This window comes from Ornithodoros turicata, chromosome 10, assembly GCF_037126465.1.
Source record: "Ornithodoros turicata isolate Travis chromosome 10, ASM3712646v1, whole genome shotgun sequence".
NCBI classification, from domain to species: Eukaryota; Metazoa; Arthropoda; class Arachnida; order Ixodida; family Argasidae; genus Ornithodoros; species Ornithodoros turicata.
The window spans coordinates 29017035-29040199 of record NC_088210.1 but is presented as its reverse complement, the minus strand read 5'-3'; the positions used below and the strand labels follow the sequence as shown (position 1 = coordinate 29040199).

At 44.9% G+C, this 23165-nt stretch overlaps 1 long non-coding RNA gene across 1 annotated transcript; it reads left to right on the top strand.

The window, feature by feature from the left end:
• Window positions 1-1804: 1804 nt before the first annotated feature.
• LOC135370825 (uncharacterized) lies at window positions 1805-22181 on the top strand. Its single transcript, XR_010415462.1, has 3 exons — window positions 1805-1905; window positions 9749-9943; window positions 22089-22181. It is a non-coding gene; the product is annotated as an uncharacterized LOC135370825 (long non-coding RNA).
• Window positions 22182-23165: the final 984 nt, after the last annotated feature.

The following is a 23165-nucleotide window of genomic DNA, read 5'->3' as shown; positions in this document are numbered from 1 at the left end:
AACGATATACATAGTATCGTATAGAGATGCTCTACATTTGTGGCGTACTCATCCGTTGCTACTAAAATAATAAAATAAATATGGAAGAATGTCACTTTTATATGAACCATCCTGTATAATATTACAACAGAGCGCAACCAACTTGCTCCTCGCACAAACGACGTACGCGCGACAAACAAGCGAAATACCATGCCGCCCTTTAACATGACGAGAAACACAGCATCTGTTGGGTTGGTCGGTCGTTATCTGGGAAGGAAAACAGTGGAAAAACGACTCATCGAGCGTCGGGGTTCGATACGAAAAACGAAGCCGTCACATCATATCGCATTCCTTCTTTCCATACGGGCCTTCGATCCATTCCTCTCTCTCTCTCTTATTTCTGTCGTGTTTGCATGCAACACGTATACGTATATGCCCGTAAACGAGAACGAAATATGCCCAGGGAACAGAGTCCGATAATGAAATGTTTGTCTCTTTCGTTTGCGAACGCATGTTGGATGTTTTGTGTTTGTCGGGATACGGCGTCACAGCGCGTGTTTGCACGGCACACATAGATAGGATGCCGTCTATGCATAGGCGACGTCTGTACGCGGAGCTCTACGATCGTATGATATGACGTCGCCAATATCTCGACGGTACCTTATGCTGGTCATCTCTCTCTCCAAGTTGAGAGAGTGCGGAGACGTATAAGGATGAGAAGGAAAAGCGTGTCGATCTCGTGGGCGAGTAAATGTATAGTGGTGGGGTTATGAATTTCACAGTTGGTTTGGAAGAGCATGAAATGAATGGCTCGATGACCCAGGGGTGAGACATTACTTATTGGCTTTCAAAGTTCTTGTGTGGATGAGTTTCAATATTTTTCTGCCTGTCTTCTCTCTCTTTCTCCCACTCACAGTAAGAGAGATACAGAGAAAAACTTTTCACGTTCTGTTCCTTTTTGTCCCCCCCCCCCCCCCCCCCCCATTCTCTGTGTCTCATAAAATCTGCTTCCCCTAAAAACCCGCTTTGGCTTACTGACACTAACGTATACTGCCTGAGGATGAAAATGCGCATTGCATCTTTTGGTGCTACCGCGTGCAAGTCCACGAGAAACATTTTGAAATGGAGGTACACTGATAAGGAGGGAATAGTTTATTAAACGAAAACGGAAAGGTCAGCCAGACAAAGGTCGGCCGATAAATGAAACACAGTCGTAATTGGGGAAGTTGCAGGAGAAACGTTTTTCAGAAACTTCATGTATTTTTGTCAACACATTCGCTCCTTGTGATCAAAGGCCCTTCTTACCAATTATGTCCAGTGGAGATAAAGTTCTCTCTTAGAGTGCCGCGCATTATTAAACAAAGTTCAATCGATCAACTTTACCGTCAAGGAATAATTTCACGACCGACCCCATTCAAAAGGAGCGAGAGACAGCCAGGAGCACACAGCGAGGTCAAATTGGAACCGAAATACTTCATTCTTCCTCCGGAAAATAAGCCCCCATCTTTCGAAGCTTTCCATTTTTGCTTCTCCTTCTTGAGGAGAATCGCTTCTGCTGAGACGATATGCAAATGACGAAGCGTCGCCTTCTTTTTCATGCTATTCTCGTTGTACGTGGCCGTTTATTGCTTTGGGAGTTCACCAAATTCGAATTTTTGCCCTTTCTCTCTTCGCATTTCGCGGAGGGATTTTAAATTGCTTGCCGGGCGCCCGTACGTCTCCAGCGCCGCTCCGCGGAGAATTCTCGCGAAAATTCAATCAGCCAGAATTTCGTACTTCTTTTTTTTTTTTTTTTTTTGTCCTCTGCTTTAAACTGCATCGCAGAAGACGCAAACAGCGCGCATTGTCGTCGACATCGTGCAGGGATTTCGCCACCCGTTGAAGGTACTGCTTGTAAATACTGCAAGCATATCAGATAAAGGAGAGGTGTGTTTTCGTACTGCATTGTGCGAACGCTTCATATCTTTTATACACATCTGTTGATCTTTAACATATGCGGTTATGGACAAATGGGAACGCGATACGGATGAGAATACAAAAGTGTTTGCTTAAGCGGTCTGTATGTCTGTATGTAACAGGCGTATTCCGCTCTTTTATTCTTTTCTTTTTTTTTAGCAAAGAAGTATAGGCACTCATATAGAACATGTATAGAACATGTGCAGCGATAACGCGGCTGTGCGTTCAAATACCTTCTCCGGGCTGCTTGAAGTAGCACAGAACTGCACAGTATCATGGGTATCATACGACCTGAGATAATACGCTTTATGTCCTTATCTCTCGTGGCATCGCCTTACCGAGAGCATAATCTAATAGAAGCTTATCAGGTAATCAGAACATGAAAAATCTATTTGAACCAGATAACGATAATCGTTTGAAGACGAAGCTAAGCAAAATGTTCACCATATGTCAATTTCCAATGTAAAATTTACCGACTCTGTTATGACCAGGTTTCATAACAACTTACATAATAGCTTAGACCATGCATCACTTTAATCGAACCCTTTCGGGTGACTCACGATTTAATAGGATGAATATATTTGTCACATTGCCACATTACGTACTATAGGCTCACAGATAAACGATTTTTCCGTGCGTCATACACCGGAGCGTCCTTCTAAAAGCATATTGTCTCCCTCCACGATATCATCGTCTAAAACCGTTGATCAAATCTCTCTGAGCAAATAATATACCCGTCTTTTTATCTCGCGCAAGTACAAACACACGGTACATCAAACTTTCCGAGCGTATGTATTTGCAACGCGCTTAATATGCCGCCAGCAAATATTCTCCGCGACCTGCATCATTAGCGCAAAGCTTCTGCCTAATGAAGTAACGAAGTAAAGCCTCCTCTCCACTCTCCCCTTTTCTTATAGGCGACGGAGGCGGCGACGAGGAAGAACGATTGATCATTTGCAATAAAAAAAAGAAAAAGAAGTAAAAAGGATACGCCGGGTGATTAACGTTCCCTGACCATTTATAACAAATCATTTTTGCGCAGGCGCTGTATTCGTCCTGTATGTTCTTTCCCTTCCCCGCAATATTAAGTGACGCTAATTCCCTTTAATGGATCACCCGCTGCAGTGGGATCTCCAAATCGCTTTGAGCAGACGAGAAAAGTTTGTAGTTGCTCTGGAAAAAGGAAAAACTCTTCTGCGAGGATCGGATGAATAAATGAAGCCGGGAACATTTAAACGAGCTTTTTTTTTTTTTTTGCCTCTCTTTCCTTCTGATTCTTTTTGTTCCTTCTCCTTATTTGCCGTTGCTTTTCTAATTACGGGTGATTCATTTTTCTGCCGCGAGACGTCGCTTCATTACCGCTGGCGCGCGCACCCAGGGTTTCTGCTATTGTGTGCGCGCGCGTGCTTCGCTTTTCTTTTTCTTTTTTCTGCTTCGTTGTTCTATAGTTGTTCCCCGTGGAAGAACTCGTTTAATTCGCTTAATAAAAGGAAGCAAGACAACAGAGATGAACGCAATTTCGCGTTTCGTAATTGCGTTAAAGGAGCGCGTAATGGCTGAAGTAATTGCGACGCTGGTTGGTCAATATTACGCACGGATTGCAGGATTCTCTAAAGATGGCGGGTCGATGTTGTCGGCGATTCGGCTGCCGGTATTTGCGCGCAGTTTTGGGGTGATGCGGACGAGTAAAGGAGCGGGAGCGTGTTTACGGATGAGGATGAATCTTTTGGGGGATGCATCTTTAGACTCGTGCGCGCGTCCTGTGTTTGCGTATTTCACTCTGGTGGTGTGTTTACATTTTCTTACCTATATGCCGGGTGTTTCACGAAGGTCCCCCGCTGAATGATTCAGATGCAGCTGACGCTATCGAGGGACTTTCTCTTTGGTAAATATCCTTGAGGCATCGGCCACGAGCTGAACAGTGAGCGGCAAGCTGATATGTGTACGCTCATTAATAAAATAAAACCCGTAAATCTTAAATTCAACTTCGGACACTTTCGGAACCTCTGTTTTCTTTTGTTTGTTTGGAACCTTCAGCGAAAAATATTCAAGAAAAAAAAGAAGAAGAAGCTCTCTACTCACTGTCTACGCAGTGATTCTTTTGAAAAGCAATAATAAGTTTCTGTTTACATTTACATACTTATTGGGCGAAACAGCGTACCAATGCGCTCTTTCGCTTTGCTATACGGCTGCCAATTACTGTAAACGTATTCTTATTCGCGGTGTATTAATTTTCGCGAATCGTGCATTCAGTCACTTGCGAATTTATACGCGAGCATTTAATTTCACGTTTCCAGGGCTGTTTCCTTTCGCGGCGGGATAAACATGGAGCTGTGTTCGCGAGTACAATTTTTCGCGATTTTTTAGCATTCGATAAATTCGCGAAGATTAATACGTGGCGAATAAAAATACGTTTACAGTACGTGTTCACCTGCCTGGTTCACACATGGGGGTGACGGAAGATAAGGAACAGCCGCACCCGCTTCGGTATTCCCTCTCTTTTTCTACGCGACTGGTACACAGCGCGAATCCCACTGCTGTTGCCTTTTCTTCAACTGCCATTATTCAATTGCAGACTACACTTTGACAAGCTCAGGAATATACGTAACTGTCCCCTGGTCGTACAGGGTGCTTGTTGGCAGGCCCCGCGAGGAAAGACCTCTGTTAGAACGGCTAGGCATACCACGCGATAGCCGATAAAACTTTGCACAAAAATTAACACGTGATTTCTGTATTCGAAACCGTACTTCGTGTTTCCACGCCTTTTTTTTTTTCTTCTTCTCCCATTCCACGCACATGCACGAGGTACTACACATTATTCCTCCTATAATATGTATCCGCTTCAGGACAGCATGAATGCAGCCAATCAAAGTAACGTCCCTCAGCGGTCAAGAACTACATATACAAAGTCATTATGAACCGTCTAAAATCAATCTTGCTATTGTACAAAAAAGAAAAAAAATGCGGCACCCGCGAAGCAAGAGGGCAACGCAGACACCAAACTAAAGTCTAGCAACTAGCCAAGCCTTTCAAAACGTGATAAAGAAAACGATGTGTCGTGTCGTTTATAATTTACCCCAGTATACGCAATAAAAGCCTACAGAAAGATAAAATTGTGAGGCAGTCGTTTATCCGATGAGGAAATTAACAGCCGAAAAATTATCCAATTCACTTGCTCCCTTTCGCTATCGCTTTCATTCGCGTTTTTCTTGTCCTCCAATATCGATGGCAGCTTCCGATTGCACACACATTGTAACTAAATTGCTTAATTTTTTTCTTCTTTTTTTTTCTTTTTAAGTACAGCCGGCGGTTACGCTGTATGTCATCTTCTTATTCTCCCCACGAGATCGTTTTGAAAGAAAGAAAAAAAGCATGGACGTATAAATCGAGCATTATTTTTATGCACTTCAATATTTTAGCTCCTCATCCGGCGAGAGCGAACAGACAAAAAGAAAGAAAGAAAAGAAAAAGATACGAAGAAAGGGCAGGCACGGCTCGCGCTTATATTAACAGTATGGGCTTCGCTCCAAAGATGGCGCGCTTTCTCCATTTTGTAGCAGACGACGGCGATGCAGGCTTTCCTCATTCTTGCTCTAGTTTTTCTCTCTCTCTCTCTCATCTCTCTCTCGTGCACAATGTAATACCGACATGGGAGAATTGGAGCAAAGGAAAGTGAGGCGAAGAAAAGGGGAACTTCCATTTTCTTCTTTCTCATTTTTTTTTTTTTTTTTTTCTGTTCATGCTTTTCAAAGCAGACGATAGATAAGGAAGGAAAAGGGGATTTCTTTTTCTCCGCGACAGACGACAGAAAGGGAGAGAACTGCAAAATGGTGAGGAAGAGAAAGGAGAACGAAATGAGGGTGAACGAGGGAGAGGGATCCCCAATTTATATTCTCTTTCCGAGCCACTTTATTGCAGTTTCTCTCTTCGCCTCCCCAGAGAAGGTTGAATGTAATCGTGTCTGCTGCCGCTCCTCTCCTCCCTGTCTCTCTCTCCTTCTTTTACGAGTTATCGTGCCCCCACCCTCCTCTAGCGGGGAATAAAAAGATGAAAGTGAAAAGCGGATTGCCGTCGCACCGAGAGAGAGGAATATATATATATATATATGGAGTCATCTTGCCTTTTTTTTCCTCCCCCTTTTTTGCTCCCCTTTCTCGTTTTGATGTAGAGGAGTTTGTATCGCCTTCCCCCTCGCCCTCGACAGGCAGGTTTCTAGATTGGTTTTTCCGGGTTCCGTTTTCCCCTTTATTTGCTCGGGCGATTATTTGGGCCGTTGCCTTATTTATGGACTTATTTTATTTGCTAGGGTCGGACGGGTTCCCCCCCCCTCTCCCCCCATCCCTGTTGTTTTATCTCCGTTAATGCATTTTGCTGTGTGTACGTTTTTCCCTCTCCCTCAGTTACTCGCTTTATTGCTCTCTCTCTCGTACTTTCTCATCGCTTTCGCTCCAGAGGAAGAAAGTTTTATTCCAGATAAGCGTTGGCTTTCATTTTCTTCTTAGCGAAAGATGGGGAGAGCGTTTTTCTTTTATTTTTCCGGCCCTGGCGTTCTTATCATTCGCTTTGATAATTCCGTTCGTGATGGAAAGGAGGGTTCGTTTTGTATCATATTGCGTTGTGTGTGTTCCAGTGCGCATACCGATTCTGATACGCCTGCGCAGGAAAAGCTGCGCGCTTATTCGACCCAATGCGGCAATGCTCCGTTTGAGTGATGAGGTGTGATGGGTGGTGCCCTCTGGAACAAGCGTAGACGCTCGTTAAGTACTATTTCAGTAGAAGATCCGTAGATAGTGTTGAAGTTACTGGAATCTTCACTGACATGCGGGCAGTAAGGTTGGATTAATGTTGCCGACGTCAGTCAGACATCGGGGTTTTCTTAAATCATACATTTAAGACAAAATAACACCGTGTACAAATGCGTGTCAAGCCCGCGGTGACTGTAGAAAACTAAAAAAATGACACTGAAGCTTTCTAGACCGATGGAAGATTAAAGTCACTGAAAAGGTTAGCCAGCTGTATATGACTCGAACCCACATCTTCTGGATTACCGGTCCAGGGCTCTACCAATTGAGCTAAGCTAAGCTTTTGAGACTTTGTATGTGTTTGTCCTTTCTATGTTGTCCCAGCCTCAGAACATCAGTTCTCTCTTGTTAAACTTTCTAGATGCCTAATATGTGCAAGCTTTCGCGTGGACCACGTTTCATCAGGTATACAAAAGAAATGGTGCACTCACACACCCTGTTTAGAAAAAAATCCCAGATCCGCCTCTGGGTGCATGTACAGATACAACAAGATCACGTGGCCACAAAACTGGCCATACATACCCGGCACAAATATAACACTTAAAAAAAAAGTGTGGATTGGGGCGCATTTACAGCTTCCAGTCCTCTAGAGTGTAATTACTCCCCCCGTTTTAGTCCCCCTGCCATGAAATAGTCCTTAAACTGCGCATAGTCTTCCTTGCATCCAGTCCCAAAAGGGGCTATAATGGTAGCGGCAATGCATCTAGTCATCGAAATGACGGGAACTCTCTCTCTCTCTCTCTCGTTCTCTTTTTTTTGGAAGCGTGGTTGGAAGCTAGAGTCAACAACAATAAGCTTTTTAATGTCTTGTGAAATCGACCTTTTTTTTTCTTTTTTTCAGTGTTAGTGTGGTGGTTGCACAATATCAGCGCACCGCAGATAGTCTATCCAAGTGGCTGGCACAGTGGCTGGCCCTTGTGTGAAGAAACTATCACTTAGAAAAAAAAAATCAACCAGTGCTTCGAAATTATCGCCCCGCGGTCTTCATCATGAATCATATAAGTGGTGTAAAAAAAGAAAAAAAAAAACACGTAAACTTCCCGGCGAGCTCACTCTTCGCGCATGATGACGGCCATAACCACGTTCCAATCTGCGGCAAGCAGAGAAAAGTGTTCACGCTAATCATTACAATCCTCCCGGAGGAGCCATATCTGTTTTTGTAGGATTCAAGTAATGTGTCCCCAACGTACACTATCTAAGCAGCTGCTGCAGATGATCATCTCAATGTGCGCCAGTTCTTGCCCGCGCCTTCCTAATTCAGGCTATTAGACGCGCCAATCTGCATTTCAAAGCAGGGGGGGCCTAATGAATATTTTGGGCGTCCGCCTTGCCGAGGAAATTCCTCGCGCATACGAAAGCGGGCCCGACCAAGTTTTCGCAGTCCGACGCGTTATCTGATCAAGATAGATAACGCCAGGAGGAGTTGGAAACTGTGGAATTAAGCTGCCAACCGTTTGGTGTTTAATGAAGTTAGAAGCGCTCCACTCGGCGTGACATGGGTTCCGCGCTCTTTCTTACGCAACTTCGTCTGTGGTTTGTGCGAATTTATAATGCGAGTTGTTCCGTGAATACACTGTGATGGCGCAGTTTCTACGTAAGGGCTTGTTAGAATATTAATGACGTTCCTACTGCTCTGAATGTGCTAAGCAGGTTCTGTGTAAAGTTTGCATTCCAAACCCGCAAGCATACTTCCCTGCACGCGCAGGCTTAATCGTGTGAAGCTCATCTTACAGAAGTGTGACAGCTTTTGGCGAAGTTGGCATCCAAACCCGCAAGCATACTTTCCTGCACGCACTAACCTAGTGTGGCGAAACCGAACTTACAAAAGTTGACGCGTGCCTCAATTTTTTATGTTTCGCAGCGGACAACGGGAGTGTGGGGCAACACGAATTAGACGAAATTACGCAACGAAGCTAGGCGAAGATTTGAACGTGGTTGTGTATTTTCGTCTAATTCGTGTTGCCCATGCTCAGGCTCGTTTCATCATGGATTTAGTCCAGCAGCTATTTTAGCGGGAGTGACATTTCCAAAGGTACATTAATGATTTGGTTTGTGAAAATATTTTTCTTCAATGATGTTCCAAATGTTTATTTATTTATTTTTTTACAGTGTGTATGCGTTTGTGCTCTTGCTTTATATGCTGTGTCAGGTCGTGTCATTTTGTTCCGGGTCATGTTGTGTTCGTGTTAGGTACTGTTATCGCAATTGTCGCCAACTGAAAAATAGAAGTCTCGCAGCCAAACCAAATCAAATGTTTTTAAGCGACAATATAAGCGGACAAATGCATGTGGGTGCTGAAATTAAAATGACGGGCACACTACATTTTATTGATACTCAATTTCATAATCGTGTTTTATGAGCTATGGAGCGATACGTGCTGCAGTATTATTTGCCAAAATATTTTCACACGTTCTACTTTATAGTACACACGGACGCAGCACTGTCAACCTAAAACGAAATGCAACTGAAATCGACAAACCTCATACAGCGAATGGTAGAAAATATCCTGTGATGCCTCCCGGTAGGCTTATCCAGCCCATTTCAAAATCACAACAAATCATACGGGATATCATTATCATCCTATATCCCATATATCATATGGGATATAGGACGAGTGACTGGTTTCGTTTTCTCGTGCTTTCTTTTCCTTTATCATTTTTTTCTCTCTTTCCATCTTCATTGTAATTGCATTAATGTTGAACGTGTTGTATTTGCCCCTCCTTCTATGGCAGTCGCCAGAAGTATTATAAATAAAATAAATTAATATTTCTTTATTTCAAATAAATGAATAAATATTTATTTCTTTATTTCAAATAAATGAATAAATATTTATTTCTTTATTTCAAATAAATGAACAAATAAACCCGCAAACGCCCCCTTCCGCCCATCATACACACTGAACAAAGGCCGTATTTTGCCTCGCAAACAATTCTTCAAATACTTCCACTGTCCTTTACCAGCCCTTGTTTTCTTCTTTTTTCCCCTATACCACTTCTTGCTTTGCTTTACAGCACAAGAAGAGATGGAAGCCTGAGGGAAAACAACATGTACGTCAGCCCGCCCCCCCACACACACATATACACAACAGAGTGACTCCCTCCACCATCGCACAATATCGACGTCTCCATAACGCAGAAGCCACGCTTCACGTCTCCTATTTGGACGTCGATTTCTTCAGGGAGACTATTTCGTCCTCCCTCCGAACGGTAATCGCCGACGAAAAGGATCATCTCGTTCTTTTTTTTTTTCTCACTCTTTCCCTTTCATCTCCTCCTCGGTGACGCCGTCTGTCTGTGCGTAGTCACCCGGGAAGTCTTCTTCTGCTTCATGTGGCTTGTCCTTACTACCCACCGAGGGGGAAATGGAAGCCACACGAAAATACACTCCCTTCCCCCCTCCCCCACTCTGTCGTCTCAAACTCGGATCAATCACTTCTTTCCTCCTCTCTTGCGACATTCCCATTTCATTTTGCCCACTTTTACTTCCTCCTCTTCGTCTGCTCGTTTCTTCCCCCTTTTTTTCCCCCGTCTTTCTTTTTTTTTTCCCCTCGGGCATCGCCATCGTCATCGCTCTTTTATTTAATGCGGCAAGAAGTATTTCCTCCCCCCATAGGTGTATTTTCGCGTTTGCGCTGTACACCTTTTTCTATTTCTCCCCCCTCCCCCCTCCTCTTTTCTTTCTATCTGTACTATATTACCCGTTCCTCGTTTTTGCTCAGCAGCTCTTCCGTTTTATCTTCCGTCTCGAGATAGCCTGTCCTCCCTTCGAAACTTTTTTTTTTTTTTTCCCTGTTTTGCGTTTCTATCTTCCCCGCGTAGCGGATGGATATTTCGTCGGCCCATCTTTTTCCATTACCCCATCGCCCAGTAACAAGAAAGTAACAAGAAAAGAAGTACATTTACGAAAAGAAAATATCTTCCCCGCCGTTATCCCCCGAAAGAGGGCCCTTTTTCGAAAACGAAATGTTTATGTTATGTGTAGGCGGATCTCCGTATGTACTTTACATACAAGCAGCTCTTTGCATACACATCCTTGTGGTACTTCGAAATTCTTTTTTTCTTCTTATTTTTTTCGTGTCCTCTCTGTCAAGACTATGTGAGGATCGAGATAAATGTGCCGAGATAATAACGGCTGCCTGTTTTAGGCTTTCATTACCGCGGTGTTTTATCTAATTGACGTCGCCGACGCCCAGAGAAAAGCGTGGAAATTTTCTCCGTCTTCTGCTAGGAAAAATGAGGGGGCGCTTCCGTCGCGAAGGAGCGGAGGAATGAACGAAGAAAACAATTAAGCCAGAATGAGCCAGGAGAAGCCGTAGAAACGGACGATTGCTGTGACGGCCCCATTGTTTGCCGGAAGATTGCGTTCTCCGTTGTAATGAGCGGGAGGAGACTGTGTGCGTGCGTGCGTGTGTGTGGAGTCTAATTTGCGCTCTCTTTCGTCGTTCTTCCGCTCTTGTGTTGGGATGTTTTATATCCGTGCGGACTGTATTCCGCTAAGGACAGAGAGAGAGAGAGTTGGAGGAAGGGCCAGAGTGTGTAAAGGAAGAGCATTTATGGTGCGGAGCGTGTAATTTGGGTTCTTGTGTTGGAAGTCGTGATTGAGGCTAGTGTAAGTGCGTGTTTTCTCTCTAGAGCGTGCTGCGAAGATGGCTTTTGTGTGTCTTAGGGGCAGGAGGGGTGTACTTAAGAGGCAGGGGGAATACGTGGTAGTTCTCTGTTTTGCTTTATACGTTTTTGTTTTTTTTTACCTTTCGCGGCGTTCGTATCGTATAATTTATCACCGTGCCGGCTTTTCTTCTTGATACAAGTTGAGGAGGAAGGCAGGGGGGTGCACACTGGAGACAGTCTGAAACTGTCAATTGATTTTGAGATTAGCGCTGTATTCGAATGTAAGCTACGTGAAAATGTCGTATGCAAAATTTCAACCATCATAATTTTTTTAGACAAAACAGAAGAGTGAACTGCATGTTCGCGTATACGGTTGCTGTTTCTGTTTCTCGAATCTGCGGCTTAAGTGCTTGGCAGGACAGAAACCGGATGCTACTAACAGTAAGTTAGGGGCGGACCCAGGGGGCGTTCGCCCCCCCTCTCTGGTTAACTGCCCCCGCCCACTGACAGTACCATATCACGGAAGAGAGAGAGCTGCTATAGAATTCAATAGTAAATGATTGGTTGGAGATTGAATTGAAGTATTTTGTACGGTGCACGACTCTGATAATCATAACGAATCGTGTGACAGCGTTTGTTTAGCTTTGCTCTCGGTCCACACTATCGCTTTAAACTTTTCACCCAGTATAAATGATAACTTACCAGTGGAAAAGTGAAACAACAAAGAAAGAAAAGAAAAGAAAAAGAAAAAAAAGAGAACGAGCAATATTGTGACGTAAACTACCTAATGCGAAAATATTCTGCCGCTCGTATCCCTGTTGTTATTCTTATCTCGAACTTCGAAGTGGTATCCTGCGCGTTACGCATGTCATGCTTATCCTGCGGCTGCCGTGCTTATCGTCGTGCTTATCATACTGTAATCGTGGCAGCAGTCAGACAACAGTGGATGCCATGAATTATTAACGCTTAAACGCACAACGTTTTGCTTCTCCCCGCTTTTAATTCTGTCTTTCGCAGACCATATATACAACGCGCGTTCAGGGCCTACTGCTTAACGCTTTCGCACATTCCTACACGGTGTAAAACACGCGCGCGCAAAAATAAAACATAAAGAGGTGAGGGGGCAAGAACATGGTAATTAAGCGCGAAGCGACGTTTTGTTTAAGGACTGGAATGCATTATGGTAATCAGTCTAGCAGGAGCAGCATGCATGCACGCCACGGGGGTTTTCAACGGGGGAATCAATTTACTTCACGATTTCAGCGTACATGTGTGAGGCTGAATAGGCGCCTCGTATATAGAGTGGAGTTGTTGGGCTTCGTGCGTGCTGCGTAGTAAGCACGTAATTATTAACAACCTCTCGGTATTGCTGTACGCGGTGATATGAGTATCCGCTTGGAAAGTTTATACGAGTGTATGTTTTATGAAAGGGTACCTCAAGAAGTATACAGCGAAATGTGTTTGCTCGTAAGTAGCATTAAAAAATGGCTGCATCTTTGGGCATTGTGTCAAACGCGTTACGTAATTTACAACTGGATTGGATTGGATTAAATATGGAAATTCTTTATCTCGGCCCCCAATGTGTCCTGCAGTGAGTACATACACTCTTAAAAATGAACTTCACCGCATAGCACGCTCCTAGCCAACCATAATCTCGAATGATATCGTTATCTGCCCTGATTTGCTGAAAATGGGAGGCGTACGCCTTTTCTGTGACAATTACGAACAGCATAAGTGTCACAGAAAAGGCATACGCCTCCCGTTTCCAACAAATCGGGGCAGATAACGATATCATTCGAGGTGATGGTTGGCTAGTTGCGTGCGATGCGGTGAAGTTCATTTTTAAGAGTGTACACTCTAAAAAAACGAACTTACGCGCTGAGGCGTATACGCCCTTTTTGTGACACTTGTGCTGTTCATAATTGTCACAAAAAAGTCGTACGCCTCCCGTTTTCAACAAATCAGGGCAGATAACGATAGCAATCGAGATGGTGGTTGGCTAGGAGCGTGCCGTGCGGTGAAGTTCATTTTTAAGAGTGTACTATATCATCGAACTTCGTATAAAAGCCATGCTTTGCTGCCTCGCATGCATGCCATATCTCTGTCACTACCTCTTCGCATATGACCACGGTATACCACTCGATGCACGGAAGAAGGAACAATGCAGGAACAATGTCGGTGGCTTCCTTAGGTCCGTTGTTCCTCCTCCTCACTTTTCTACGTCGGGTAACTTATACCCAGATGCTCTTACCTCGCCCTCACCCTTTCCTTCTTGCTACGTATACTTAAAGTCGGCAGGCGTCCCCGAATTTATACGAGGAGCATATACGATGCCCTTTGTATGTATTTTTATTCCCGCGCTTTGTTACTTCTTCGTCTTCACCGGCTTGATTTTCTCCGCCGCTCTATAGACACCCCTTCATTGTGAACCATCTCTCTTGTATGCTGTGTACAACCTTTTCCCAGCAGTTTGGAGCGTGCTCGGAATGCGGACTTTTGTCGCTCCAGAGGAAACATTTCTCTCATACCAGAAAGGAGGCGGTATTGAACGGCACAGAAGAAACCCGCGCGGAGTAAATACGTTTCCGCAGGCACGCTTTCATCAATTCTCTCTTAGAATATGCTGATCGCGGTATATGGTTTGCAGTATAGCCAGCTACCGACGTGTTCTATTCTCTTTTCATTAGACAGGGGAAAGTGATTTAAATATTTACCGGGGTCTCCGGTATCACCGTGATTATTCATTGACTTTGCGCCGCGTTATTGGAAACGCGAAGAGATTGCTAGGGGAATATAGCACTCTGCTGTTGCGACTGCCTGTTTCTGTTCTGCAAATAGTGTATAACGTATAACGTTTGTTTTTTGTCAATACATGGCGCTTAAAGCACAAACACGGAGTATATTTATTGTATGTATGTTCGTGCTACACGTTCTCATGTTCTCGACATAGCTGTCGGTTGCCCCTTTTATCAAGAGGGATACAACAGCTTGCCTTCCACGTGTTATACGAGCGCGCTACATTAGCAGAACACGACTTGTTCTCCACACATCCTACCCAGCTGGCAACATATCCGCATCGCCACATCTCGTAAATTCGCGTCGCAGCCCTTTCCTCCCCTTCCCACGATGATGAAGCCTCGGCGCGTTAGCTACACAAAACACAAGAACACACACAATGCAAGCTCGAACCAGCCAGCTAACGCCATTTTATCAGTTCCTCCCCTTTCTCTCTCTCTCTCTCTCTTTTTTTTTTCACTTTCCCATCGCGTCATCATCCGCTTGACAGATGAAGCATTTGCGGTGACGTTGCGACCGCCGCTGCTCAAATAACGAGCAGACGATCAGCAGAAGCAGACGACAACAGAATACACACTATCCGCCGCCGGGGGGCGCGCAAGAGGTCAGCTTCCTTCCCGCCGGGGTGGGAAAGGGGGACGTCATTTAGGCTTCCCGCGTCTAATGACTTTCTCGGGAGCGGCGCCAATTTGCGCTAGCCTCTAATGACTGGCAACCGCCCCGGCGATCCGGCACCCCCCCCTCTCCCCCCTTCCCCCTTCGCTCGATCCCAGCGCATCATTCTAGTAAGAGATGGATGCTGCGCTTCGCGGCCTAATTTCTCCGCCATCGCAGAGTGAAATATGCGGCCCGTTCAAGCACTGCCTCCCATTACAGCGCTCGCTTCGTTGGTGCATAAGCGCGTGCATGTAGTCGCTGATGCACACTGTACATGAACATATACTAGAGTGTGTGTATTCAATGTAAATGGGAGATCGTAGCGTGTTTAAACGAAAGTGAAGTTGATTCGTTTTGCGGGAGTACCGTTGTGTGATATGACGGACGGCTGGTTCGATATGTTGATGATTGTATTTGTTTTAAAGGAGCAATGAGGTGACATTTAACGTCGCTCGAAATCTTGCCTCGTCTGTCAAGCTGTCCACCAGGAGCCGCCACGCAAAATAGTTTCGCTCTGCGGTGCGTTATAGCTGCGCAATCAAATTTACAAAAAAAAAGAAAAAAAAAACAGTCGGAGAAAGCAACCGTGGACGGGCGACACGATGCTCTCGTGACGTGGTGAAGGCCCCGTGCCTCGTTTCTTTGTTTTTTTCTTCGCAGCTCGCGCCCCGCTTATACGCGTGCTTGAGCTGTGCCGCTGTACGTCACTGGTCACGTGAGGGGAGTGGCATACGTCACGACCTCTTCTCTCTTCCGCGATGCGCTCTTTTCACGAAGAGAAGGATTTTTGGTAGAGAGTCCTCGCGCTCGCTCTGTCGGTCACTTACGCTCATCGTTCTTTGGCAGGGACTCATTTTGTTCGTCGGAGAACACTCTGCACCGAAAAACGAACGAAAAAAAATGGGGGGGGGGGTCACCTCGGTGCTCCTTTCAGCTGGATTAAATATGTGACGTCACCGGTTTTCTTGAGTGGCGGTGGCGAAGTAAATAGCTAGAGAAAAGGGATACGGTCGCGCGTGCACCCGCATTGTCCAAAAAATCAAAATAAAAAAGAATATGTCAACGTGTTGAGGTGTCAATATGCAATATTTCTACTTTGGATCGGCCATTATGTGCAACTTCGCGAACACCTGCATATACATACAGTCGAACTTCATTAATATGACACGAGTTAATACGACATCCCCGCTTTATGACCCTTTGTCTCAGGAACCGTTCTCTCCCAATGGCCTGCGCTGTTCGTTAATATGACATTTTATTTATACGACAATGACCGGTATTTTCCGCACAAGTAGGGGCAAATGCTGCCAAAATGCGCGCCCCGCTTTCAGAGTGGCTCATGATGCTCATGATGGTTGTCTGACGTAGCTTACAAGGAGCAGCGTCCTTGGTCAAATGGTCATAGTTAGAGTCACTGAATAGATTCACAGTACTACAACGGATGTACAACTGCAAGTTCAACTCCAGGGGGCGCCGTGTGCGCGGACGCCATACTGGCTCAGTTAAACACGTCTGCAATGTTAATGACGGATCCCGCCTGTATAGACGTTCCTTCTTTTTCTTTATTCGACCACGCTTTTGTGTCTTCCTTGACGACAACATTCGAGTGCGTTGTTCTCTTGGCATTCACGAAAAACTAAATATTTTATTTACTAATAGCTACACAGCAGTACAAGCTTGAATTGGGTCTGCAAGGTTAAATCTGCAATGGAGACCCCTCTAAAGGAAGGACCCTTGCGCATATATGTGATTGACGGCCAAGGTGGGGTATCCAATGTGTATCACATATTTGAAAGTCATGTTCGGTTCATATAAATGAAGTGGCCCGTCACCTATACATCTGCATACATCGTTTAGCCTGCAACGTTTCCCCCCTTAATTTTTTCCCCCTTTGGTTTGATAAATATATCCCCCCTACAAAGTCGGTAAAAATCAAATATCGCATAAATATTCGAAATATTTGCATAGAGCGATTATGCACGCGAAATATTCACACATGGAACGTTTGGCAGAGATGACTCTGCGATGACTCTTTTTGTAAACCTTCAACATCGGAGTTCTAGTGTAGCGATCGTGACAAAGAGAATACAAAACGTAGTGAGAGGAGGTAACAAACGTATTTACGATGATGATGATTGATTTATTTGTCCCTTCTATGTTGTTCCAGCCTCAGAACATCAGTTCTTTCATGCATACAAACTTATTTATTTCCTTACAAACAAATAAACAAACAGACTTATTTACCTAACGCAGTGAACGGTTGCAACGTACCATATACTTGCAGGCCACATAACCCGACTCAGCTGAAAGGATATAATGGAACTCCCTATTGACAATATAATATAACGAAGTCGATTCCTCTCCATCCCCCTATATATACAGTATAAGAGCCATTTCCGCCGAGCCATTCGAGGCCTTTCAATTTAATGTATGCCGGCAACTGTCTCCGTCCGTGTGTGCTCAGAATTTGGCCGGAAGCACTCCTCGGATTTACCTTGAGGCCGATGCGTACACACACCCGTTGGAACCTTATTGGAGTTTACGTTGGCCGCTTGGCTCTGTTTGGCTTCACTCTATTGACACAGGGACAAACTTCCATCCCCGTAATGTGTTCCTTTCTTTCCGCCCGTTTCGTTTGATTTCGTTTTTCGATTCTGCGGAGTATAAAGCGGGACTCCGTTCGGACAATGTCGAAGGAATGTTGAAACGAGAAATGTCGTTGGATATAGTTTGAAAGAAGATTCAGTGCAAGATAAAGAAGAAGAGATGTACGACTCTATATATAAGAAAACGCGAAGTATATAGTTTAAATCCTTTTGGGGGCGAGTTGCACTGCCGCAACGATGGCTCCCTTCTGGGACTAATTATTTCGGTCAATCAAGCAATCGATCGATCGATCGATCGATCAATCAATCAAAATGTTTTATTAGATATACCAAACACGCAAAGTTAAATGTGGGACTGCGAGGGCAGGCCTGTGATGCAGTCCCACATTTAACTTTGTGTGTTTCGTATATCTAATAAAATATTTTGATTGATTGATTGATCGATTGATTGATGGCAGTCCCAAATAAATACATGGTACCAAAACACTGATAACGTACAATAGCACCGTCTTGTGGGAATGATTTAACAGCTACCTCTATGTACTTCGAGATGGAATGCACGGAAGTTCGCGCGTAGTTTAGGGCTATACTTGCAGTGCTGGGAAATAAACTTCACGGTCGTGGGACTATATAATATGGGAAGTAATTGCAATTTAGGGGACTAGTAAATGTAATTGCCCCCCGCCCCCCAATTTATGCATTTTATTCCTATATGCGGGGAATAAAAGGGAAAGGATTGTCATACAGAAGACAACGTGATGAAACTAGTATCTCTAAAGCGAATTTCATTTCGATCGACATGTCTGTCAGCAAGGACTTCGTAGCAGCCTTACGTTAATGAACCAAGCTCACTTCCTGCCCTTTCGGGTTCTTCAAGTTGTAAACTGGGTGCTGTGAAATGAAAGTTGTCTCTGAATTCTTCTCAATACGCGTTCAGTCGTATAAGAAGCAATCGTCTTTTAGCCTGACGTCGACAGTACCGGTGCAAAAGCACAAATTTCCAGACACTGACCCAACATTTATTGAGGCTTTCCGAAGACTTCCCAGACGAATGTCGGCAGTAGTTCCCCCTGAAGTCGGCCCAAGCCACATACCAACCCCCCTGTCCTGCAATCCTTCGTCCTGTTCTCTCTCCATCTGTTCACATCTGCGTACGCCGCTCATCACCACAGTTGCTTCGCGGCGCTCACACTGAATAAAAAAAAGCCTTTATTGACACAAAAGCGTACGTTATACATGGCGAGCTTTTCAGGTATGACCAAGGTGCTGCACAATTCATTTCCTGGCTAGTATACCCCTCACGTATTCATTGCATCCAGAACGAACGACTGTGCATCAGGCTTTCCAACAAAGAAACATAGGAAAGCAACTCCTTCCCATCTTGGAGCCGGCACCGTAACCACCATATTCCTGTCCACCGTCTGCTCCCCTCTTCTTCTTTTTTTTTTTATCGTCACCGATGGCCTCTCCCCCTTTTATCCCTATTGGCTGTAGACGACCACACTAACACACACTACCGAGAGACACTAAACCGCGCGTGCGTCCTCCCCGAACTGCCGCGCACGGCTTCCTTCTCTTTTCCTTCGTGGGATTGCTTTTTTTCCGCGCGCGCAGGAAGAATCCCTTTTGTTGTTGCTATAGCGGTCTCAATCTCCTTTCCCTCCCCAACTGCTAGCTGTCGAGGCGTAATTGGGTTTGGTGCGGATTTCTTGCGAGCAGCAACTTCTTCGATTCTGTTCCCTGTCTTGCTTCTTCCTGGGAGCCTTGTTTGTGTAAATGTTGGGTTTCTTTATACTTTGCCCAGGGAAAATGAGCGCGCGCAATTAAGATTGCCTCGAGTTCTTAACACGGGAGAGTCTCATTAAACTGATCGTTTTCTCGTATACAAAGAAGAAAATGGCAGCTCCTATGAAGTGGGTGTTTCTTTTCTTGTCTGTACCGGGAAAAAGGAGGAAAAAAGGAGGTGGGGAAGCGAACGCGAGGTTTTCTTGAGCATTTTTTTTTTCTTTTTCGAGGGAGACGACTACGTAGAATGGGATTTTAGGCCTGAGGGCATTATTTTTGCCCAGCAGTGTTGGTGTCGGAGCTATAGTAAACTCTAAAGGGGGGGAGGAGCGATTAGTTTACGGACTATTTGCAATACTGGGGAGAAACTATCGAGTTCAGGGGACTAAAATGAGGAGTAACTGCAATCTAGGGAAACTAGCGGCTGTAATTGGTTCCCAATTTAATCATTTTTTTCCCTCAAGTGTAGAATGATATGCATTCAGAGTTGGGCATGTCTCTGCGAGGCTGTCCCTTTAACTCCTCACGGCTATGCAGAAGTACCGTTGTGCTGCAATATATTACTATTAGGAGCGCTGTAATACGTCCTCAGTACACACACAGTGTACTCAGTACCATCTGTACTGGCAGTTTTATTAAATATTCGTCCTGAATTAACTCGTTGCTATACTGTTATACTGTTACAATATTACTCTTTAAAGGAACTCTGTCACACGTTCTCAGTACACACATAGTGTATTGAGTACACTCAGTACTGGCAGTTTCTTTCAATAAATGGTAGTGATGACTTGTCTTCAGAATCCTACCTAATCTATGCCATTTCAATCCGCATGCCACACTTTTTGTGTGTGTGTTTCGTGTCAGCGCCGCGAAGCAACTGTGATTATGAGCGGGACAGACGTGGACAGACGGAGAGAGGACAGTGGGCTGGGGGGTTAGTATGCGTCCTGGGACGACTTCAGGGGGAACTGTGGCGCCATTCGTCTGAAAAGTCTACCGGAATATCCAGGGAAAACCCCAGACAGCGGGGGTTCGATCCCGCGTCACCTTCCAGTCCCAGGGTGGAAAGCGATCATCCTAACCACTATGCCACGGGAGCTGGTGCCACACATTTTGTTTTTACGAAGTATCGCTAAGCTATATATCTGACGCGGAAGTATAGTGAAATTAATTTCTAGCTTTGAGAAATCTAGAAATCTACGTCATACTGTGTACAATCTACCACGTACATGGCAACAAGGTCGATTTCCATCTTCCCAACATAACTGCTGGCTGTCTTCCAACCTGGTGTGGCGAGCGGAGAGCGCGCGCGCTGTTGTTAGAAGACAGACGACAGAGCTCGCGGTGACGTTACTGTGGAGAATTCGAAACCGTGAAGTTTTGTGGGTTCATTCGAAAGTTTGTGGCGTTTACGTTTTCCCTGCAGAGTATTTGAACAACGACGACTTATATAGTATTAAATAAAATAAACGTCATTTTTCTAGTCCGGAGTGCATATCACTCCAAGCCATATGTTTTCCCCGGAATGAGAGCTTCCCCTTCCCCCCTTCTTCAAACACTGCGTCTGCACCCAGGAGACACTAGAGCTTATTTAGTGACCCTGGGAGACACAAAGCAACGTACAAATTGTTTTATAATATCGCAAATAAAAGAAAAAATAGTAAGTAAATGATGAGACAAAGTCAGCACCGCCGTATACGTTTGCAAAAGAAGAGAAGCAACACGCGAAAGGCGCTATACTCCCGGGTGATGCGAATTGTTCGTCTCCTCCAACACGCCTTTTGTTTCAGCGAAAAACAAACAAAAGCGGCATATACCGCACGCATAACCGAACCGCCTCCGGCACGCGCGCGCGCGCGCACTGCAGAAAAATCGTTCTCAGACTCCGTCACCGCAGCTCATCCCACTATTTCACGCCTGCGCGCTCTCTCGTTATTTGTGAGCGAACTTTCTTGCGTCTTTCTTTGTTTCTCTCTCGCACGCGACACAAATAGAGACACATCACGCGAATGCAGCCGCCCAGAACTCGCACGCGGAAACGACCTCTGATTTATTGTTTCCAGCGCAGAGAGAATGCCCGTTGCATGTGTGTATATTTTGAAACGACCACCGCTTCCCCGCAGTTTTCGTTTGTTTCCCAAGAAATGGAGGGCGCCGTGATTTTCTGAATGCGCGCGCGCGCGCTTGTGGGCTTTGAGGATGGGACATGCCGTGCTTGCGCGAAAAAGGCGACCAAACAAAGCAGCTCGAAAGAAACGAGGCAGTAAATATTGGCCATACACGAGACACGAGTACAACAGAGATGAAAAAGGGTTATAATCTAATGAATGCTGGGCTTCCATGAACTATGTGTTCCGTTTCTATGATTGCGTGATGTGTGTGTGTGTTGCTGGCGTCTTGCGTTTTTGGGGTCTTCCCTCGTTTGACTAAAAGAAATAGAGAGGGAGAGTGAAAGAAGAATGAAGCAGCTCGCGTGTGTTGGGAATGTATATCACAAAATTGCACAAAAGACTTGAGAGCACAAAAAGCGGACACAAACAACGCATTTTAACATCAAAACGAAAACTGTTTTTGTTTATCGTAGTTCACTCTCCTATTGCCGGTCTAAAACGTTTGTGGTGATACCGCTATGCGTGATCCTTCATCTTTCAAAAGAGTTAAAAATAAACAAGGAAAAAATAAAACGTCTACGAGTCCCAAACTAGGGCGAAACGTTTTTACGTTGAGGGCTATAATATTTTTGAAATGCAATGTCGGAATGCGTTACAGCATACAGCCTCTATAAAGCTGGCAATACATGTAATCACTATGGCGTAGAATCACAGTGCATTATTACCAACCTGTGCACTTACCTGTGCACTATTCCAATGAAGTCATTATTTTTATTTGTATCACTTCAGGTCACTTGCTGCGGCGCTCTGTGCTGTTTTGTGCCAGTTTCCTTCAACGCCTCCAAGGATGTTTCCCCGCAAGATGATTCTTCGTGAGGCGAAGCCAGCTTTACGGTACGACCTAAATTATTTCGCATGCTTTTGGTACTGCACTATCGAATATTAAATCACACAATTATATAACCATTCGCCAGTGCCTAATTCCTACAATCACTTTCAACTAAAAATATTCTATAACGTAATGTAGCGCAAGAAGTAATTAACGTACGGTCGTTTACGCGTCGCAAAATATTGCCATCAATGCAAGCGATCTTTGGAGAGAACAGACCTCTCCCTGTTTGCAAACAAATGACGTCATAGTGTTCGACAGCGCCACCAATTTGGTAGAGTTGAACTACGCTCGAAGCTAGGGGCGAACAAGATCCCGCCCGAAAGCCACGGTCTCGAGGGGATTACGATTGTCCCCGCAAGGGATGCAACCTTCGGTCCTACTTTTCTTCCAATAGGAGGCAGCGAACAAGTGCCCATTCGTGAAACCCAGCCCTCCCCTTCCGATTTGTTTCGGCTTCAGTCTATCTACCAACGTCATGATGACGTTTCTCGGGTACCGGTCTATAGGGTTTATTCACTGACATCACCTCGCCGCCATACTGAGGTCCCTCGAAGTTATGTTCCCGCATTCGTACGCTGCCATACGCTTTTTGGATGACTATTAACGTCGAAAACATTGGAAATTACTTGGATATGCTGCAAATCACGCAGCACAATAATTTTGAAACGCCAAATATATACTGTGACTGCGATATGCGTAATGACTTAGATGGGACCTACAATATGGCGACCGATGGCAGCACATCTGCTTGCTAGCGACAGTGGCGGTCTCCTACGGATGACGTCATGTGAATCAACCGTATTGGCTGAGACGGACCACAATTAGGGACAATTTTCCCTGAGTTGTTTTGAGGATGTTAGTTTGTTTGCGCAGTATTCCGTCACGCCAACATATACGTAAATGCTACGTTAAAACTACTACGTACTTTCAAACGTCACTCGGGATTCAAAGTAACCAAAGTAACAGCATTTACT